Source organism: Macaca thibetana, chromosome 10 (genome assembly GCF_024542745.1).
Source record: "Macaca thibetana thibetana isolate TM-01 chromosome 10, ASM2454274v1, whole genome shotgun sequence".
NCBI classification, from domain to species: domain Eukaryota; kingdom Metazoa; phylum Chordata; class Mammalia; order Primates; family Cercopithecidae; genus Macaca; species Macaca thibetana.
Genome location: NC_065587.1, coordinates 71,214,259 through 71,234,552, shown reverse-complemented (window position 1 = coordinate 71,234,552; position 20,294 = coordinate 71,214,259). Strand labels below are relative to the sequence as shown.

The window sequence follows — 20,294 nt, the reverse complement described above, 5'->3', positions numbered from 1 at the left end:
AGAATTACTGCCAGATATAAGCCAGACAGACTGAGAGGCACAGTCTACACAGCCCACAAGGAAAACTGCAGCCAGCTGGTGACTATGGGTCATAGTTTTTTTATTCTTCTGCTTCTCCCCCACCACCCCAGGAGGCAGACTCAGGGAAAGAAAGTAGGGAGCCTAGATTCAGGGGCTCTGTTACTTCTGCCCATGCGGGATAAGGACAACTCGAACGCTCCTCAAAGCAAAAGTGTTAAATCAAGTCAACCCCCATTTTTAGGTGTCAGCTGAAATCAGAAGTGTTAAGCAAATCAAGTCAACCCCCATTTTTAGGTGTCAGCTGAAATCATGGGGTTTCACCATGTTGGCCAGGCTGGGCTTGAACTCCTGGCCTCAAATGATCTGCCCACTTTGGCTTCCCAAAGTGATGAGATTACAGGCATGAGCCACCACAGCTGGCCCAATTAAAAACTTAATTGAAAAGGGTGACAAGCCCCTCTTCACTCCACACTACCATAAGCAAGTTATTGAAGCTTTCTCTGCCTCCGTTTTTTCATCTGCTGGGTGGAGGTAATTCTGTTGCAAGAGCCCTTTGGGGACTGAGTGAGATATTATGGTCATAACCAGAACACCCCAAAGCCCTGAAGAGTTAGGAGAGAGCTCTGTGGGATTCCTGCTCACCATCACTTTGCTCCCAGCCTCACTGCCTAGGCCTGCAGTGCATCTGGGCCCCACTTTTGCCAGGGCACGAATGAGCCTGCCCTTTTCTTCTGCTCCACGATGCACCTGCTGCAAAGTTCCTTACTTCACTGCCTCACGAAGATATGGCCACATGGTGGTAGAGGTGTGGCCCTCGCCTTGTCAGCTGCTCCACCTCCAGCCTCTTCTGTGTTCTGTCTACCCTACTGGGCTCTAGGCTTTCTCTCTATTCCACAGAGCAGCACTAAGCCAGGCTATGATGTGCAATCGCTCATCACCAACCCTTTGGAGATAACCTGGTGTTGTGGTAGCAGAGCCCAGGGCAGCAAAGTCCCCAGCAGAGACAACTTAATTGCTTTAAGTTTCTCAGCCACTTCTGCCATAGGAATTACCTCCCTAACACCTCTCCTTGGATGTTTTGAATTCTTCCTCCTACTTTGTTTCTAGAGCTCGCTCTCTCTAGCAAGACTCAGCTCATCTGAGATCCTAGAATGTCAGAATATTCATGCATACAGTTTGGAGTGGAGAAGACCTCTGCTGAGCCAGAGAGTCCCACTGTTTTAAGATTGCTTGGAAACTAGTAGTCCTGTGGTTGGACCACTGCTCAGTGAGCTTTGACCTTGGCAAAGGGAGTTGGAATGGATGCAGGGAGACTTCACCATTGAGATGCATTTGTCAGGGACAACATTGGTCTCCCTGTCACTTGGGCAAACTCTTTTAAATCATCACTCTTCTTACCCTTGTTTTTTTGTTTGGGGGCACTTTGCTATCAGCTCATATTTCATTGTGAGGTGCTGAAAAGCTATGTGGAAGAATTCTGCATGTGGGCAGGCCTTGCTGATGGGTGGGCCTCAGTTTAGGACAGTGTTTCTCAATCTCAGCATTAGTGACATTTTGGACCAGATAATTCTTTGTTGTGTGAGAGCTGTCTTTTGAGTTGTAAGATGTTTAACAGCATCTTTGACCTCTATGTGATAGATACCTGTAACACCCACCTGCTACCAGGTGAGGCGACCCACAGCATCTCTAGGCACTGTTAAATGTACCAGGAGAAGGTGGGGCGAGGGTAGGGGATGTCCCTCAAGTTTGAGACCCACTGCTGTAGGGTGATGAGGCAGGGATAAGAGACACCCACTCCCAGTGTTTATGGGCCATTTCTTCTGGGCAGGGCAGAATTCCCAGAGAAAAATCTTCCCATTTTCTCAGAGAACACAGCTTGGCTGCCAGTGTCTGGGGAGCTGAGGAAGAGAAGGCAGCTCGGAGTCCTACTCTTCAGGAGGCAAATTTTCACTCAGTTCTCTTGTTTTCATATGGTTTCTCATCTTGCCCTTGGCTGTGTCTACAAACCCTCAGCCCAGAGCTTTCCACCACGTCAGCCTCTTAGGGAGCCAACCTTGAATCTGCAGAAGTGGGAAAGAAGTGGGAAAACCTGGGGTCTAACTAGTCTTGTTTATGTGTTTGTTTTTAAGAACACCTTTATGGAGGTATAATGACCATACTACAAAATTTACCCTTTTAAAGTGAACAATTATGTGTTTTTTAGTATATTTGCACATCTGTCTCTGGTTTTCACAGGTGACTGTTTCATTAAGTTTTTCTAATTTGGTGCTGACTGTGATTATAGCTTACATTTTTCTTTTTGGTAATGTCAGAGGCATTTGAACCAGAACAACTGGTTGAATAGAGGCTGGGTAAAATAAGGCTGAAACCTACTGGGTTTTACTTCCAGGAGGTTAGGCATTCTAAGTCACAGGATGAGATAGGAGGTAGGCACAAGGTACTAGCCAAGAGTGGTGTCTCACACCCGTAATCCCAGCACTTTGGGAGGCCTAGGTGGGCGGATCACCTGAGGTTAGGAGTTTGAGACCAGCCTGGCCAACATGGTGAAACCCCGTCTCTACTAAAAATACAAAAATTAACGAGGTGTGGAGGTACACGCCTGTAGTCCCACCTACTCGGGAGGCTGAGGCATGAGAATCGCTTGAACCTGGGAGGCAGAGGTTGCAGTGAGCCAAGATCGTGCCACTATACTCCAGCCTGGGTGACAACTCCGGCTCAAAAAAAGAAAAAAAGAAAAGAACAAACAAACAAACAAAAAGCCAAACCCCTTGCTGATAAACAGCATGCCATAAAGAAGCCTGCCCAAACCCACCAAAACCAAAAACCAGGAAAGTGACCTCTGGTCGTCCTCACTGCTCATTATGTGCTAATTATAATATTTTAGCATGATAAAAGTGTCTTCTTTTTTTTCACCATGACAGTTTACAAATGCCATGGTAATGTTCAGAAGTTACCCTATACGGTCTAAAAGGGGGGAAGAATCTTCAGTTCCAGTAACTGCCCACCCCTTTCCCGGAAAACTCCTGAATAATCCAGCCCTTGTTTGGCATATAGTCAGGAAGTAACTGTAATCAGTTGAGCAGCCCACGCTGCTGCTCTGCCTATGGAGTAGCCATTCTTTATTCCTTTGCCTTCTTAATAAACTTGTTTTCACTTTACTCTATGGAATCGCCTGGGATTTTTGCCCAAGGTCGAAGAACTCTCTCTTAGGGTCTGAATTGGGACCCCGTTCCGGTAACAGTAACACCTTTTTGGTGAATGTTCTCAGCCACGTGTGCGCAAGTCCCTCTAAAGCCAGAAGCAGGACGAATGGCTCAGGGTTTGGGGCTTTATCGCCCCTGCTGTCCCCGAACCCTTTCCCCCATCCCCTGACCCTCCGGAGGCCTCGGGGCTGTGGCAGGGCCAGGGGCTCCGGAGGATGCCAGATGCTCTCCGTCCTCACCTCCCTACGGAAGCTCGGAGAAGTCAGGTCTCTGAGGCTACTAAAGCTAAAAATGGGGACTTCGCTTTTGGGTGACAAGTGGGGACTCAGCCTCCGCAGGGTGGCGGGTGGGGAGGGAACGGGGACTCTGCGGCTGGCAGCCTGGGTCGGCACTACAGCGACAAATCGGGACTCGTTCCCCAGAGCGCGAAGTGGGGGCTTAGCCTCTGGTGGGGCTGGTGGGGATTCGGCCGCCGGCGGCGTAGACAGTCACTTAGTCTCGGAGCGGAAGGCCGGGTTAGACCTAGGATCAAAAATGCCGGATTCCTTTTCTGGGGTGAAAACTGCGGGATCCGCCTCTGGATCTGGCTGAGCCCCTCTGGGAGAGGCGGGGATTCCGTTCGACTCTGGAGAGGGCCACTCCGCTTTCGAATGAAAGGCCGGGACCTTGGCCTCTGGGCCCCGCGGAAGATCGGGAGCCAGCGGGCGCGGTGGCTCACGCTTGTGATCCCAGCCCTTTGGGAAGCCGAGGCGGGCGGATCAGTTGAGGTCAGGAGTTCGAGACCAGCCTAGGTGACAGAGCGAGAACCTCGCTCAAAATAAAAATAGTAAGAGGGAAGGGCCAAGCAGGGAGGGCGGGCCTGCTGCAGCGCCGGGCCTGGGGTCTGGGCTTCGGGTCGTCACTGCACCTGGCTTCCTTCCTGAAAGGCCTCCAGACCCTCTGCGAAGACCCCTTGGGCTCCCCCGGCAGGGCCCGCAGCTCTCGCCCGCCTTGAACCTGAGAATTTGGGCCTGGAAGCTCGCCCATCTCGGTCCTAGCGGTTCGGCCGGGCGCCCCCTGTTGGCCAAGTTGGGGACTTGGCATTGCGGCAAAACCTGCGATTCGCCGCAGGGGCAGGCAGTGTGGGAACAGCCTGGAACCAGAACACGAAACCCAGCCTCACGGTGGGAAGTGGAGACGTAGTGGATACTAGCAGGTATATGTGAAAGCAACCTCAAAATCACGCGTTCTCTGCAAGGGTAAGCATTTGTTGTGAGTTAGAGGGACTTGAGATGAATTTCAGCAGTATAATTTATCTGTCTTTTTGAGACAGGGTCTCCCTTTGTCCCCAAGGCTGGAGTGCAGTGGTATGATCATGGCTCACTGCAGCCTCGACCTCCCCAGCTCAAGCAGATCCTAAGCCTCCCAAGTAGCTAGGAGCATAGGTGCATGCTCAGCTAATTTTATTTTGTAGAGAGACAGGGTCTTACTATGTTGCCCAATCTGGTCTTGAACTCCTGAGCTCAAGGGATCCTCCTGCCTAGGCCTCCCAAAGTGCTGGGATTATGGGCATGGGCCACCCCAGCTGTCCTAAGCAGTATTTTAAAAGAGGCTCAGAATCACACTTTGATTTTTTTTCTTTTTTGAGATAGGGTGTCTGTCAGCAGGCTGGAGTGCAGTGACACGATCTCAGCTCACTGCAACTGTTACGGGAAAGGTGTCCCATCCAGACTCCAAGAGAGGGTTCTTGGATCGTGTGTAAGAAAGAAAGAATTCCTAGCCGGGTGTGGTGGCAGGCTCCTGTAATCCCAGCTACAGGGGAACCTGAGGCAGGAGAATCACATGAACCCAGGATGCAGAGGTTGCAGTGAGCTGAGATCGCACCATTGCACCCTAGCCCGGGCCACATTGCAAGACTGTCTCAAAAAAGAAAAAAAAACCACATAGCTATGGAGTAGGGTTTAGCTGGAAAAGGTGACCTTGCAACTTCATGTGAACTTCTGGCTCCTCAAACAGTAGGTTGGCAGTAAGGCAGGGAAGTTGTTTTCCCATTTCTCACTGAGAAGATTGTGAATATTTCCATATGGATTTCCTATTATTAATGTTACTCTGATTCTTTGTTTTAAAATAAAAATTCTGAATGTATATAAAAAAAAAAAAAGGAAAGAATGCCCTGCGAGTCCATAAAGTGAAGGCAAGTTTATTAAAAAAAAAAAAAAAGGAATAAAAGAATGGCCACTCCATAGGCATAGCAGTGGCATGGGCTGCCGGACTGACTATACTTATAGTTATTTCTTGATTGTATACTAAACAAGGTGTGGATTATTCATGAGTTTTCTGGAAAAGGGGTAGGCAGTTCTCGGAACTGAGGGTTCCTCCCTCTTTTAGACCATATAGGGTCTTCCTGACATTGCCATGGCATCTGTAAACGGTCATGGCGCTAGTGGGAGCATCTTTTAGTATGCTAATGAATTATACTCAGTGTATAATAAGCAGTGAGGACCACCAGAGGTCATTTTCATCATCATTTTTGTTTTGGCCAGCTTCTTTACCACATCCTGTTTTATCAGCAAGGTCTCTGTGACCTGTATCTTGTGCTGATTTCCAATCTCATCCTATGACTTAAAATGCCTAGCTTCCTGGGAATGCAGCCTAGTAGGTCTCAGCCTTATTTTGCCCAGCCCTTATTCAAGACAGAGTTGCTCTGGATCAAATGCTGCTGCCACAACCTCTGCCTCCCAGGCTCAAGCAATCCTCCCACCTCAGCCTCCAAGTAGCCAGGTCCATAGGCACAAGCTACTTACATCTGGCTAACTTTTTTGTGTCTTTTGTGAAGACAGGGTTTCACCATGTTGCCCAGGCTGGTCTCGAACTCCTGAGCTCAAGCTATCCACCTGCCTCGGCCTCCCAAAGTATTACAGGTGTGAGCCACCATGCCTGACCTCACACTTTGATCTTAAAAGTAACTTCTTATTATGAGTCGGAGTAAATATAAATGCAATTAAGCAGCTTATGTTAAAATTGAAACTGAGCTAGATTGACTTATTGTGAACTAGAGCATGTTAGCTCAGAAAGACAAACTAACAAACTGGCTCAGAAAGACTCATCTCCAACTAAGTATCTTTTTGTAAGTTTGAACAAATGAAGATAAATCTAAGTAGTATTCCCAAACTCAACTTCATATGGTAAATTAGGACAAATGACATCTATGTGAGAACAAACTCAAAAGCAGGCATTTAAAATAAAATGTATGAGCTTTGTAAGTGCTGCGTAAATTGCACATATGCAAACAAGTACAGAAACACAGTCACCTTGGCTGGGCATGGTGGCTCATGCCTGTAATTGCAGCACTTTAGGAGGACGAGGTGGGTAGATCACTTGAGGTCAGGAATGCAAGACCAGCCTGACCAACATGGTGAAACCCCGTCTGTAGTAAAAAAATACAAAATTAGCCAGGCGTGGTGGCACACACCTGTAATCCCAGCTACTTGGGAGGCTGAGGCAGGATAATTGCTTGTACCCAGGAGGCAGAGGTCATAGTGAGCTGAGATCGTGCCACTGCACTCCAGTGTGGGCCATGAGAGTGAAGTTCTGTCTCAAAAAAAAAAAAAAAAAAAAAAGAAAGAAAGAAAGAAAGAAAGAAAGAAAGAAAATAAAAGAAAAGAAAGAAAAGAAAAAGAAAAAAAGGAAACGCAGTTACCTGAAAAGTACCATCTAAGTGCAAGTTGGAACAAATTAAGTAGGTTAAATAAAAACAGTGTCGCATCACCTCTAAGGTAACTCCAAAGTACCTTATTATGTTGAAACAGAAGTGTATGTTTACAAACAAGTAGAGTGTTTGCAAACAAGCTAAGAATCAGACATTCCCCTCTAAGGAAACTTCTAATAGTGAGAAAGTAAATAAAATGAGTTAGAACTAATTTAGATAAATCTAAGCACTATTAAGGAATATGTCCTTAACCTAACTTGTTATGTGGAATTAGACTCAATGTAGTCAATACTAAGCATTTTAGGTGAAATCAAGCTCAAAATTACTCATTCATTTTCCACCACACTTTTATTACTTAGAGATAATTCACATGTAACAGTTGATATTAAAACAAGTGCAGACTCAAGCATTCTCAAAAGGACCTTCTTAGAGTAACTTAGAGTATATAAGAGTTAGATATATAATCAAACTCAAAATAACTTATTCATTTTAAACAAACCTTACACGCTTCTTAAGTGCTTTGTAAACTTTACATGTGCGAACAGGCTGAGAAACATTCATTTCAAAGTGTCCTGCTTCCCTCACTCACTAGGGGGAGCTCCTCCAGCCTGGCATACAGGCCCCTCTGTGGAACTGATTTTGACCGCGACCACCCACGACTATGTGCCAGCTTTTCCCTCCAGAAGCTGAGTCTAGATCTTCAGCTTCAGAGGCTAAGACCACATCTCCCACTTCAAAAGCTAAATCCCCACTTCCCACACAGAATCTAAATTCCCATTTCCCACACCAGAGACTGACCCTACTTCTCCATCCAAAGGCTAAGAGTCTTCACCATATACCCACTGGCTAGGTCCACACTTCCCTCTCCAGAGGCTGAGTTCCAATTCTGACTGCAGAAGGCATCTCTTGCCTCAGAGACTACATCCCACTACCCACATCTGAGTCTAGGGCTCTGCTTTTAGAGCTGGAAGCTGAGTTCCTAGAGGTCTCCCGAGAGGTGAGGGCCCTACTTCTCCCTCCAGAGGCTGCATCTGGATTTGGGCTCTACAGGCTATCGCTGTCTCTTTCCCTAAAGGCTACTTCTGTCTCCAGAATATAAAAAGTCCACTGTATTCTTCCCAACGCTGAGTCCCCATCTGACTCCAGAGAAGAAGCCCCCACTGTTCACCCCAGAGGTGAAGTTTCCACTTTTTGCCCCAGAGTCTATGCCTGCCCTGATTTTGACTCTAGTGGCTGAGTTCCCAATGCTTGTCCCATAAGCAAGGTTTCCACCATCTGTCGAGGGGTAAGTCCACTCTTCTTCCAGAGGCTGGGTCTGGATTTCAATGCCAGACGTTAAGCACCTATCTTTTGCCCCAGAGATTACATGTTCATTTCCCTCAGCAGAGGCTACGTTCTTGCTTCTCCCTCCAGACGCTATGTCCTCACCACTTGTCCCAAAGGCTACGTCTACACTTAACCTTTCTAGTAGATGAGTTTTGATTTCAGTTCTACAGACTAAATCCATGCCACTCATTACAGACTTCCCACTCCAGAGGCTTCCTCCCTGCATCTCCCTGAAGAAGCTAAGTCCCCTCCCCCTGCCCTGGGGCTGTGTCCCCACCTCTCCCTCCAGAAGTGAAGTCCCTATTTTTTGCTTCAGAGTCCAAGTGCCAACCTGTGCTGCCAGCAATTGTCCCCAGTATTCTCTTCCAGAGGCTGAATATCTGCCACTTGCCCGTGGTGTGAGTCACCACTTTTCTGCGTAGAAGACAAGTCCCCATGTTGACAAGTGCTTTACAGGGGGTGCCTGCCCAAGTTTCTGGGACCAGAGCTGACCAATGATCTTCCCAGACCCATTTCCCACAGATTCTCCTCTTTAAGATGAGTTAGAGCATATCTAGTAAAAATAAAAATTAAAATTAAAAAATAAGCAGTATATTAATGAACAAGCTCAGAATCAGACATTGTTCTGAAAAGTGATTGTAACCTCTTAGGAATAATTAAAGTGTAGTTAGGCATATGTAATACATATTTTAATTTAAAAAATTATTTCTTTTTAATAGAGATGGGGTCTCGCCATGGCGTCCAGGCTGATCTCTAACCCTGGGGTCAAGAGATCCTCCCACTTTGGCCTCCCAAAGTGCTGGGATTACAGGTGTGAGGTACCACGCCTGGCTAGTAGCACATAAATTAGGTGATACAAATGAAGTCAAGTTCAAAATCACTCATCCATTATAAATGAAATTTATACATTTAATAAATGATATGTAAACTTCATAATATATACAAGCTAGCTCATAACATGCACGTAGAATACAAACATAGAATCTTAAAGTGCATTAAATTAAGGTGAATCTAAGCAGTATTAGTGAAACCTAGTTCAGAAGCAGTCATTATCCTCCAAAGTACTCTATTAAGTTAGTAGAAATATAGATTAAATTATGTACAACCAAGCAGTAAACAAGCTAAGAACCAGACTTTCTCCCTTAATAAGTATGAAATGGTGAGATAGAGCAGATAAAAATAACTTAGAGCCAAATTACATGAATCTAATCAGTATTAGAGAAAATAATCTTACAATCACACATTGTTCTCTAAATTTCCTTATTTTTTTGTGACTTACCACAAATTAGGATGAACCTACACAATTTAAATCAGAATCATCTCCCTATGGTGAATTCAATTAAATATATGTAAAGCTGAACAGAACAGTTGAAAACAGGCAGGAAACCACACTCCAACTAACGTTCAGGTCCAGCTTCAGAAACATCTCAAATGAAATGTCCACTGTGCATTAGAGCATATTTAGAGGAAACCAAGCTGTTTATGTCAAACGGGTTCAGAATCTGTCATTTTTCCTGAATGAGTCAGGGTTCTCCAGAGAAAAAGAACCAATAGAATGTGTATTTATATGCGTATACACCACATGCACACACACATATGGAGATTTAGTATAAGGAATTGCTTCACACAATTATGGAGGCTGGCAGGCTGGAGCCCCAGGAAAGCCAATGGTGCAGTTCCAGTCCAAAGGCAGTCTGCTAAAGAGTTTCCTCTGTTCAAGGAGGCTGGTTTTTTTGTTCTATTCAGTGAGGTGAGGCGAATCCAAAGGCGAAGTTCAGAGTCAGTGTGAGTGTGAAGGTCAGGCTCATTGTTAGGACCAGAGTGAGTATGAGAGTGAGCTGGAGGTACAGGGTCAGAGGGAAGGTCAGTGTCACAGTCAGGATTAGGGTGTCAGTGTCAGAATCGTTATGAGAGTGTAGTAAAGGAGTTTGCGGCAGGGTGTGGGTAGGGCGTTGGTATGTAATGTGGGGTAGGTTACGGGGTATTTGAGGGAGTAAGTAGAGAATGACTATGGGTCAGAAGGTGGTGAATGGGTGGATTAGTCCATTTTCACACTATTATAAAGAACTACCCAAGACTGGGTAATTTATAAAGGAAAGAGGTTTAATTGACTCACAGTTGCACATGGCTGGGTAGGCCTCAGGAAACTTACAATCATGGTGGAAGGTGAAGGGGAAGCAAGGCATGTCTTACATGGTGGCAGGAAAGAGAGAGGGGGCAGGGGACTGCCAAACGCTTTTAAACCATCAGATCTTGTGCGAACTCACTATCATGAGGACAGCATAGATGAAACCACCTCCATGAGCCAATCGCCTCCCACCAGGTCCCTCCCCTGACGTGGGGATTACAATTCGAGATGAGATTTGGGTGGGTGGGAACACAGAGCCAAACCATATCAGTGGGCATGGGCTGCAAGGGTAGGCACTGAGTGGTTTATAGGGCAGAGGTAGGTGGTGTGTGGGTGAGCGTCAGGGCATAGATATTGAGTGGATGTGGGGCAAGTGGTGTAGGGAAGTGGACACGGGGCTGAGGGCACCTGGTATGTTGGAAGGCAGTGTCTATAAGGGAGGGTTGTAGGTTGTGAGTGTGGAACTGGAAGGGTAGCTATTTAGCAATCAGAAGTTAGAGTTTGGCACTTTTGAATACTTTTGTATATTTTGGAGTACTTTGGAGTACAAAAGATTATTTGACAACAGTTAGTGATTCTATGTTGGCCTCAGCATTCTAGATTCTACTTAGTTTGCTCTAACTGGCAATAAGAAGGATCTTTTAAGAGCAATGTGAGAATGAGCTCATTTACACGAATACTGCTTTTGATTCATTATAATTCTCCCAAATAGAAATCAATCTTTAAGTCTCTCATCTTTAAGGTGGCTCACGCCTGTAATTCTAACACTTTGGGAGGCCAAGGTGGGCAAACTCTCTGAGCTCAGGAGTTCGAGACAAGCTTGGTCGACATGGTGAAACCACATCTCTACTCAAAAAATACAAAAAGCCAGATGTGGTGGCACGCACTTGTAATCCCAGCTACTTGGGAAGCCAAGGCAGGAGAATCGCTTGAGCCTGGGAGGCAGAGGTTTCAGTGAGCCAAGATCGAGCCACTGTACTCCAGCCTGGGCAACAGAGTGAGACTGTGTCTCAAAATAAATAAATAAATAAATAAATAAATAAATAAATAAATAAATCTTTGAGTACTTAAAAAAATTTATTAAGGACAATAGGTGATTTTGAGATGTCTTTCACATATAATGTTTCCCTTTGTCTTAGCTCTAAGTACAGTTTTGATGACATGTGTTTCTCACCTTTTTAAAATTATTATTATTAGATAAAGCTTACTTTCATGTCAATTTATTCTAACAAGCAATAAAAATTTGAGGCCAAGGGCAATGGCTCACTCCTTTAATCCCAGCACTTTGGGAGGCTGAGGTGAGAGGATCACTTGAGGCCAGGAGTTCAAGACCAGCCTGGGTGACAGAGAGGGACCCCATCTCTAAAAAAAAAATTAATAACTAGCCAGGCATAGTAGTGTGTGCCTGTAGTTCCAGCTACTTGGAAGGCTGAGGTGGGAAGATTGCTTGAGCCCAGGAGGTCGAGGCTGCAGTGAGCCATGATCATGCCACTGCACTTTAGCCTGGGTGACAGAGTGCAGAGTGAGACCCTATCTCAAAAATAAAAATAAAAAAAAGACCAGAGGGAATTCTTCAGCAGGCTGTCCCTTTGGACTGGAACGGCACCATCGGCTCTCCTACTATGTATATATGTGTATATATATACCCACATATACATCGGCTGTATATGTGTGTATATATGTGTGTGTGTATTTGTATATATACCTGTGTGTGTGTACACATACACAAATATATAAACACACAAAAATTCTGTTGGTTCTATTTCTCTGGAGCACTCAGTCTTATTCAGGAAAAATGACAGATTCTGAGCTCGTTTGACATAAACAGCTTGGTTTCATTTAAATATGCTCTAATGCACAATGAGACATTTCATTTGAAATATTCCCGAACCTGGACCTGAACCTTAGTTGGAAGCATGGTTTCCTGTCTGTTTTCAACCTGTTTTCAACTATTCTGCTTAGTTTCATATATATTTGATTGAATTCACCATAGTAAGTTACCTTTGATATGAATGTTTGATTCTGACTTAAATTGACTAGGTTCATCCCAATTTGTTGTAAGGCACAAAAAGTAATGACCGTGACACTGACACTTATCATGAAGGACATCCTCAATGTCAACTCACTCACATCTTCTCCCTGACCCTGAACCTCATGCCCACCTTTACCCTAACACTCTCTGGCCTTGAGCCTGACCTTTATCCTCAACCTGACCCGCATTGTGAGCATAACCCTCATCCCGACCCCTGCCTTAAACCTGACCTAAGCCTCATACACTGGACCTGAATTGCACTTGACTCTCACTTTTTCTCTCACTTTCATCCTCAGGTAGACCTCACTCTCCCTCACTCTCACATTCACCCTGACCTTCAGCTTCATCTTGACACTTGCCCTTGACTCTAAATGAGACCTTCATCATCACTGTTGCCCTGACCCTGCCCTGCTCACTCATCCTCACTCTGAGTTTATTCCTCAGGTGGATGCTTACCTTGACACTGACTTTGATCTCTCTCTCACACCCATGCTCACACTCACCGTGCACCTGCTTTCACTCTGACTTTAATCCTCACTGGGACCTACTCTGATCCTAAATCAAACACTAACCCTCACCCTCAGCCTGACATTAACAGTGACTCTGACCCTCACTCTGGCCCCATCTTTACCCTAAATCACAATCCCCTTCCTTTTTTGAGACAGGGTCTCGCTACATTGCCCAGGCTGACCTCTAATTGTTGGACTCAAGCAATCCTCAGCTTCCTGAGTAGTTGGGATTATAGGCACGCACCAGGACATCACATCCTTAACATCTCTGTGACCCTGACTCTCATCCTCACCTTGATTCTAACCTGAATCAAATGCTCAGCCTACTCTCTCCCAAACCCCAACCTAGATCATCACCCTAATTCTCAACCTCACCCTCATCCTAGCCCCCATTCTCATTTCATCACCTCAGTCTGACCGTCACTCTCACTTTCAGTCTGGCCCTGACATTCACCCTCACATTCACCCCATTCTGACTCTGACCTTGACCCTCAGTCTCACTCTGAGTCTGACTGCCCCCCCTCCTTTCACGGCCACTGACCCTGACAGTCACCCTTACTCTGATCCTCTTGATGATGCAGATACGGATCATCGCCCTGACTGTGTGATGCTTACTCTGGTACCATCACCTGAGCCTGTCTCTCACCCTTATATTGAACCTCGAAGTCTAAGGTTGAAGTTCATGCCCAAGATCAAAGTCAAGGGCAAATCTTAAGCAAAGAATGTCAACCATACATTTTTGTTAACTATAGCTTATTTCTTGTTCATACAACTAGTGAGAACTATTGACAAGTAGAGATAACAAGATAACCCAGACTAACTAGGTAACTAGACATAATTAGAATAACTAGAGTATGTAAAAGAGAGGCTCCAGGACATACATGTGTCTCGAGTTATCACTAGTTATCTAGTTAGCAATAGTAGTTCAAAAAAGAAGTTAGAGTTGGAGTACTTTTGAATGCTTTTAGAATATTTTTTATGATTCTTTGGAGAACAATTCTAAGTTGATTTCACAAATCCTGCTGAGTCATTGTAACTCCTCCATATAACAATACATATTTTGAATGCTTTTGACTACATTTGTAAATTTATTAAGAACAATATGGGATTCTTAATGTGGTAATATATTGAGGCTAAAAAAGAAAAAAAATATGGGATTCAGAACTCCTTTTCACAAATATCATAAATAGCTCTGACAAATAATAAGTGAGATGAAAGTGTGTTTCTCACCTGGTTTGTTTAAAGTTTACATTAATATCAATGTATTCTAATCAGCAATAAATTGAGTAGAATGTTTGAACTTGTGTTTACTAATACTGCAGTATTAGTCTTTTTTTCCTTCCTTTTTCTGATTTGGCTTCTTCTTTTTCTTCTTCTTCTTCTTCTTTTTTTTTTTTTGATACAATGTCTCGCTCTGTCACCCAGGCTGGAGTGCAGTGCAGTGGGGTAATCTCAGCTCACTTGGCTCATTGCAATCTCCGCCTCCTGGGTTCAAGCATTTCTTCTGCCTCAGCCTCTCAAGTAGCTGGGACTACAGGCGCATGCCACCAAGTTTGGCTAATTTTTTATATTAATATTCTTAGTAGAGATGGGGTTTTGCCATATTAGCCAGGCTGGTCTTGAACTCCTGGCTTCAAGTGATCTACCTGCCTTGGCCTCCCAAAGTGCTGGAACTACAGATGTGAGCCACCATGCCTGGCCCGCTTTGGCTCCTGATTCATTAAACACACAGTATTAGTCTTTAAAAAAATCTTTTCAAAAGATATTTTATATATATATATATTACCTTGAGCTTCTTTAGACTGCTTATTTTTACAAATACTGATTGGATTCATCTTACTTTGATTTGACTAGCAACAAGAAGGTTCTTTGAGAACATGTATGGTTATGGGCTCATTTACACAAATACTGCTTTGATTCACTATAATTGCTTATAACTCCCAATAAGAGAAATTCTAAGATCTTTGAAGTTTTGAGCATCTTAAGTACTTTTGAATCCTTTTGAAGATTCTTTTGAGAACACAGGCGATTCAAGCTCATTTCCATAAATGCTCCCTAGCTAAATTTAATTTGGTCTTACTTGAAGAAGAAAAGTGCAGTTGAGGCAAGTGTGTATCCTTGGCTTTTAGCTCATGTAAAGGTGATATTTATCTCAATTCATTCTAATAGAAGAAATTTCACATTTAACCATTTTAACCATTTTAAGTTGCACAGAGGCGTTTAGTACATTCACAGTATTGCCCAACAATCACCATTATCTAATTCCAGAAAATTTTCATTTGTTGCTGTTGTTTTTCTTTGTATTTCTTTTCTTTTCTTTTTTTTTTTTTGAGACGGAGTCTCGCTCTGTCGCCCGGGCTGGAGTGCAGTGGCTGGATCTCAGCTCACTGCAAGCTCCGCCTCCCAGGTTCATGCCATTCTCCTGCCTCAGCCTCCTGTGTAGCTGGGACTACAGGCACCTGCCACCTCGCCTGGCTAGTTTTTTGTATTTTTAGTAGAGACGTGGTTTCACCGTGTTAGCCAGGATGGTCTTGATCTCCTGACCTCGTGATCCGCCCGTCTCGGCCTCCCAAAGTGCTGGGATTACAGGCTTGAGCCACCGCGCCCGGCCTATTTTCTTATTTTTAAATTTATTTTTCCTTTTATGTGATTCTTCAATCAAGACATCCCATTATGGCAATTCCAGAACATTTCCATCACTCCAAAAGGGAATCCTGTGCCTATTAAGTGGTCATTTTGCATTTCACCTTCCCACTAGACCCTGCTACTAACCTGCTTTCTGTCTCCATGGATCTGCCTATTCTGGACATATAAATTCATTTAAGTGGAATGATACAGTATATGGTCTTTTGTGTCTAGTTTTTTTCACTTAGCATAATGCTTTCAAGGTTCATCCATGTTATACCATGTATCAATACTTCATTCCTTTTTATGGCTGAATACTATTTGATTGTATGGATTTATCATATTTTGCTTATCCATTCACCAACTGATGAACATTTGGATTGTTTCCACCTTTCAGCTATTCTGAATAGTGCTGATGTAAACATGCTATACAAGTTTTTGTTTGAACACCTGTTTTCAATTATTTGGGGCATACAGCTTGGAGTGGAAATGCTGGGTCAAATGCTAATTCTATGTTTAACTTATTGAGGAACCACCAAACGGATTTCCCCAACAGATAGAACACTTTAAATTCTTACCAGCAATGTACAGTATAAGGGTTCTAATCTCTCCACATCTTTGCCAACAGTTGTTATTTTCCATTAAAAAAGTATTTTTATTATAGCCATTCTAGTGGGCGTGAAGTGGCATTTTATTATGGTTTTAGTTTGCATTTCTCTAATGACTAGTGACATTAAGCATTTTTTTTGGTGTGTTCTTGATGGCTGTTTTGTATGCACTTACTTCTTTGAAGAAACCTTTATTCAAGTCATTTGCTCATTTAAAAATTGGGTTGTTAGTCTTTTTGTTATTGAGTCATAGACATCTTAATATATTCTGGATGCTAGACCATTATCAGATATACGATTTGCAAATATTTTCTTTCATTCTTATGGGTTGCCTTGTCACTCTTCCAGTAGTGTCCTTTGGTGCACAAAGTTTTAAGTTTTGATAAATTTCTATTTCTTTTTTGAGACAGGGTCTCACTCTTGTCATCCAGGCTAGAGTGCAGTGGTACAATCATGGCTCACTGCAGCCTGGAACTCCCAAACTCAAGCTATCCTCCCATTTCAGCCTCCCAAGTAGCTGGGACTACAGGTGCCTGCCACCATGCCCAGCTATTTTTGGGGGAATTTTTCTTTTTTTTGGTAGAGAAGGGTCTGTGTTGCCCAGTCTGGTCTTGACCTCCTGAGCTCAAATGATCCTCCTGCCTTGGCCTCCTAAAGTGCTGGGATTACAGGGGTGAGCCACCACGACTGGCCCAATTTATTTTTCCATTTGTTGCTTCTGCTTTTGGTGTCATATCTAAGAAACAACTTTTCAGATGCCAGGTAATGAAAATTAACCCCTATGCTTTCTTCTAAGAGTTTTAGCTTTTATATTTAGATCTTTATCGTCTTTGAGTTAATTTTTGTATATAGTGGAAGGTAGAGGTCCAACTTCATTCTTTTACTTGTGGTTATCCAGTTGTTCCAGCACTATTTATTGAAAAGGCTATTCTTTCCCCATTAAATGGTCTTGGCATCCTCATTGAAAAGCAATTAACCATTTCTCTATGGTTTCATTTCTGGACTTTCAATCCTATCCATTGGTCTATGTCTACGCTTACGGCAGTGCCACACTGTTTTAATTACTGAAGCTTTGTGTTAAGTTTTAAAATTAAGAAGAGTGAGTCCTCCAACCTTGTTTTTTTGAAAATTGTTTTGGCTATTCTGGGTCCCTTAAAATTCCCTATGAACTTTAGGATCAACTTTTCCATTTCTGCAAAAAGGCCATTGGAATTTTGACAGGGATAGCTGTAGATTGCTTTGAGGAGTAATGCCATTTTAACAATATTAAGTCTTTCAACCCATGAACACAGTATGTAGTTTCATTTATTTGGAGCTTATACAATTTCTTTCAGCAATGATTTGTAATTTTCAGTGTACAAATCTTGTTCCTTCTTGGTTAAAGTTATTCCTAAATATGTTATTATTTTTGATGCTATTGCAAATGGAACTATTTTCTTATTTTCAAATTGCTTGTTAGTTATAGAAATGTAGGCTTTACTATATATAAGATCACATCATCTGTGAATAGAGATAGTTTTACTTCTTCCTTTCCCATTTGGATGGCTTGTTTTTTCTTGTCTAATTGCTGTAAACAGACCTTCCAGTACAATGTTGAATAGAAGCGGCACAAGTGGGCATCCTTGTCTTGTCACTGACCTTAGGGGAAAAGTTTTCAGTTTTCACCACTGAGTATGATGTTAGCTGTGGGTCTGTCATTATTGCATCCCATGCTGTGGATGTAGGCTTCGAGACTGCTGAAGAGCCAGGGAGGAAAGCAGGGTGAGGGGCAAGTAAAACATTGCAAAATTTTCCTAATTTTTCTCTTTTATGAATAGACTTCATTTTTAGAGGAATTTTAGGTCCACAGCAAAATTAAACAGAAGGGACAGAGATTTCTCATTGATGTCACCTCTGTCCTTGTATTTTTAATTAAACTGTTCCATAGATTTTATTCACGTGATGAGTAACAGTCACATGGAGCACAGAGGGATGCTGAGGGAGGGCTCCAGATCAGGGGCTGGATTTGAAACTGTCCCAATTGTCCCACAGAACTGATGTTTATGGTTTCTTTGAATAAACAGAAATTGGTCCTTCCAGGCCAGGTGCGGTGGCTCATGCCTGTAATCCCAGCACTTTGGGAAGCTGAGGTGGGAGAATCACTTGAGCCTAGGAATTTAAGATCAGCCCGGGCAATGTGGTGAAACCCCATCTCTACAAAAAAATAAAAAAATTTTCCAGGTGTGGTGGCATGCGCCTGTAGTCCCAACTACTGAGGGCTGAGGTGGAAGACTCACTTGAGCCCAGGAGGTTGAGGCTACAGTGAGTGGTGATCATGCTGCCGCACTCTAGCCTGGGTGACAGAGCAAGACCCTGTCTCAGAAAAAAAAAAAAAGAAAGAAAGAAAAAGAAAAAGAAAAGAAATGGATTCCCCCAGTCTTAAAACTTGAGAAGGTCACATTTGTCCTGCGTTCCTTTCTCAGGAAAACCAACCATCAGGCCTCCCAGATAGTATCAAGGAGCTCCAACTTACCAGATCATTGCATCTGGACAATGAGAACCCACACTCCTCATCAGTCATGATTGCCTAACCAATCACCTGATTCCTGTTCCAAATCCTCTTTCTTATTTCTCCCTAAGTTCTGTTTTCCCACAGTTACGTTTCTTCCCTGCTACACAAACCCCTGATTTTGATCAGTCAGGGAGATGGATGTGAGACTGATCTCCCATCTTCTTGGCTGCAGCACTCAATTAAAGCCTTCTTCCCTTGCAATACTCGTTGTCTCAGTGATTGGCTTTCTGACTGGCAAGCAGCAGGACCTAGACCCAACCCCTGTTGTTTCAGTAACAGATTCTGCCCAGTACTAACATGGCAGCCTCTAAGACAAGAGAAGGGAATTGGTCCTTTCTGTGAAAGCCAGGGCAGAATATCAAGAATTGTTTGTCTGTCTTCTGGCTCACAATGGCCTTGGGGCCTTGTTCTCTATCTCCTGAGTACTGGAGAACAGAGAAGTCTCAGAAGGCTGACATTGGGAAGGTAAAAAGAAATAAGAGGATGGAAGGGGGTGTTGGAGAAAATAAAAACAAAATCTCCTGCTAACCCAGAAAATCCCCTACACAAACGTAGAAAATAAAGATAAGTTTTATTACCAAATAATATTGAACTGGACTGGGAAGCACATCATATACAATCTGCTAATCAGATGCCAGACAGAAAGATATCTTACTTTTTATCTAGTTGGGCAGATACAATCTATTACAAACATGTCCTCAAAATTAATGGTAATTTGCCCCCTTGTAAGAGGATTTGACATTGTTTGCTGTACAATTTTTCATAGTTCATCCTAAATTCACCTGGTAATTGGAGTAGCCATCTTTTAATTGCCTTTATCAAAAATAAAAAATAAAACTTTTATCTATGACAAACGGGCGGTTACCAGTTTGGAGCTAGGCACCTAAGCTAAACTCCCAAGGTGACAGGGAGATAAGGGCACTATCTTCGTCACTGTTTACATTTCAAAGAGATGGCTCACCAGACCTTTGGGGGAAACATTCCTATTTCGTAAAGCTGGCCGGCGCTTATTCAGCGTTTCAAGTGTCAGGTACATATCAAAGCGGTATTTACACATAGATTTCTTACGGAGATACTCCAAGGGCGGGAGGTCAGGTTTATTTCCCTTTCAGTAACAAATAAAATTTAATTCAATTTGTATCTGCCATTAAGATTTAAACGCTCCTCCTATGAGCTGAAGGTCTGATCTGCAAAACCCCAATTGCCGTGTTGCACAAGGTATCAGCGTAGCCCAGTTTTAAAAATATTATTATTTTTTAAAAATATATATTTAAACTCCTGGCCTCAAGCCATCTCCAGCTTCAGCCTCCCTCGGCGTTACAGGAATCACAGGCGCACGCCACCACGCCCGGCTCCAGTAGCACAGATCTGAATCGGGATCTTAGATAAGAGGCCAGAGAGCCAGACTCCATCCTGAGTGAGGCTTCCCTCCTCCAGAAACTGGATGAGAGTCTGTCACTAACTCTGAGGACTTCGACAAGAGGAAGGTGACTACAGGCCACCCACAGGAGTGCACTGGTGTTGAGGGTAAGGGTTCAACTGAGACGCTGGGAGGCGGTTTTGCCACAGGCAGCACGAAGTCGAATCTACATAGGGCTCACAT

General features: G+C 43.6%; 1 protein-coding gene across 1 annotated transcript in view; it reads left to right on the top strand.

The window, feature by feature from the left end:
• Positions 1 to 20,294, top strand: part of SNRPB (small nuclear ribonucleoprotein polypeptides B and B1) — a 350,333-nt gene that overhangs the window by 285,310 nt on the left and 44,729 nt on the right. The window lies entirely within an intron of this gene.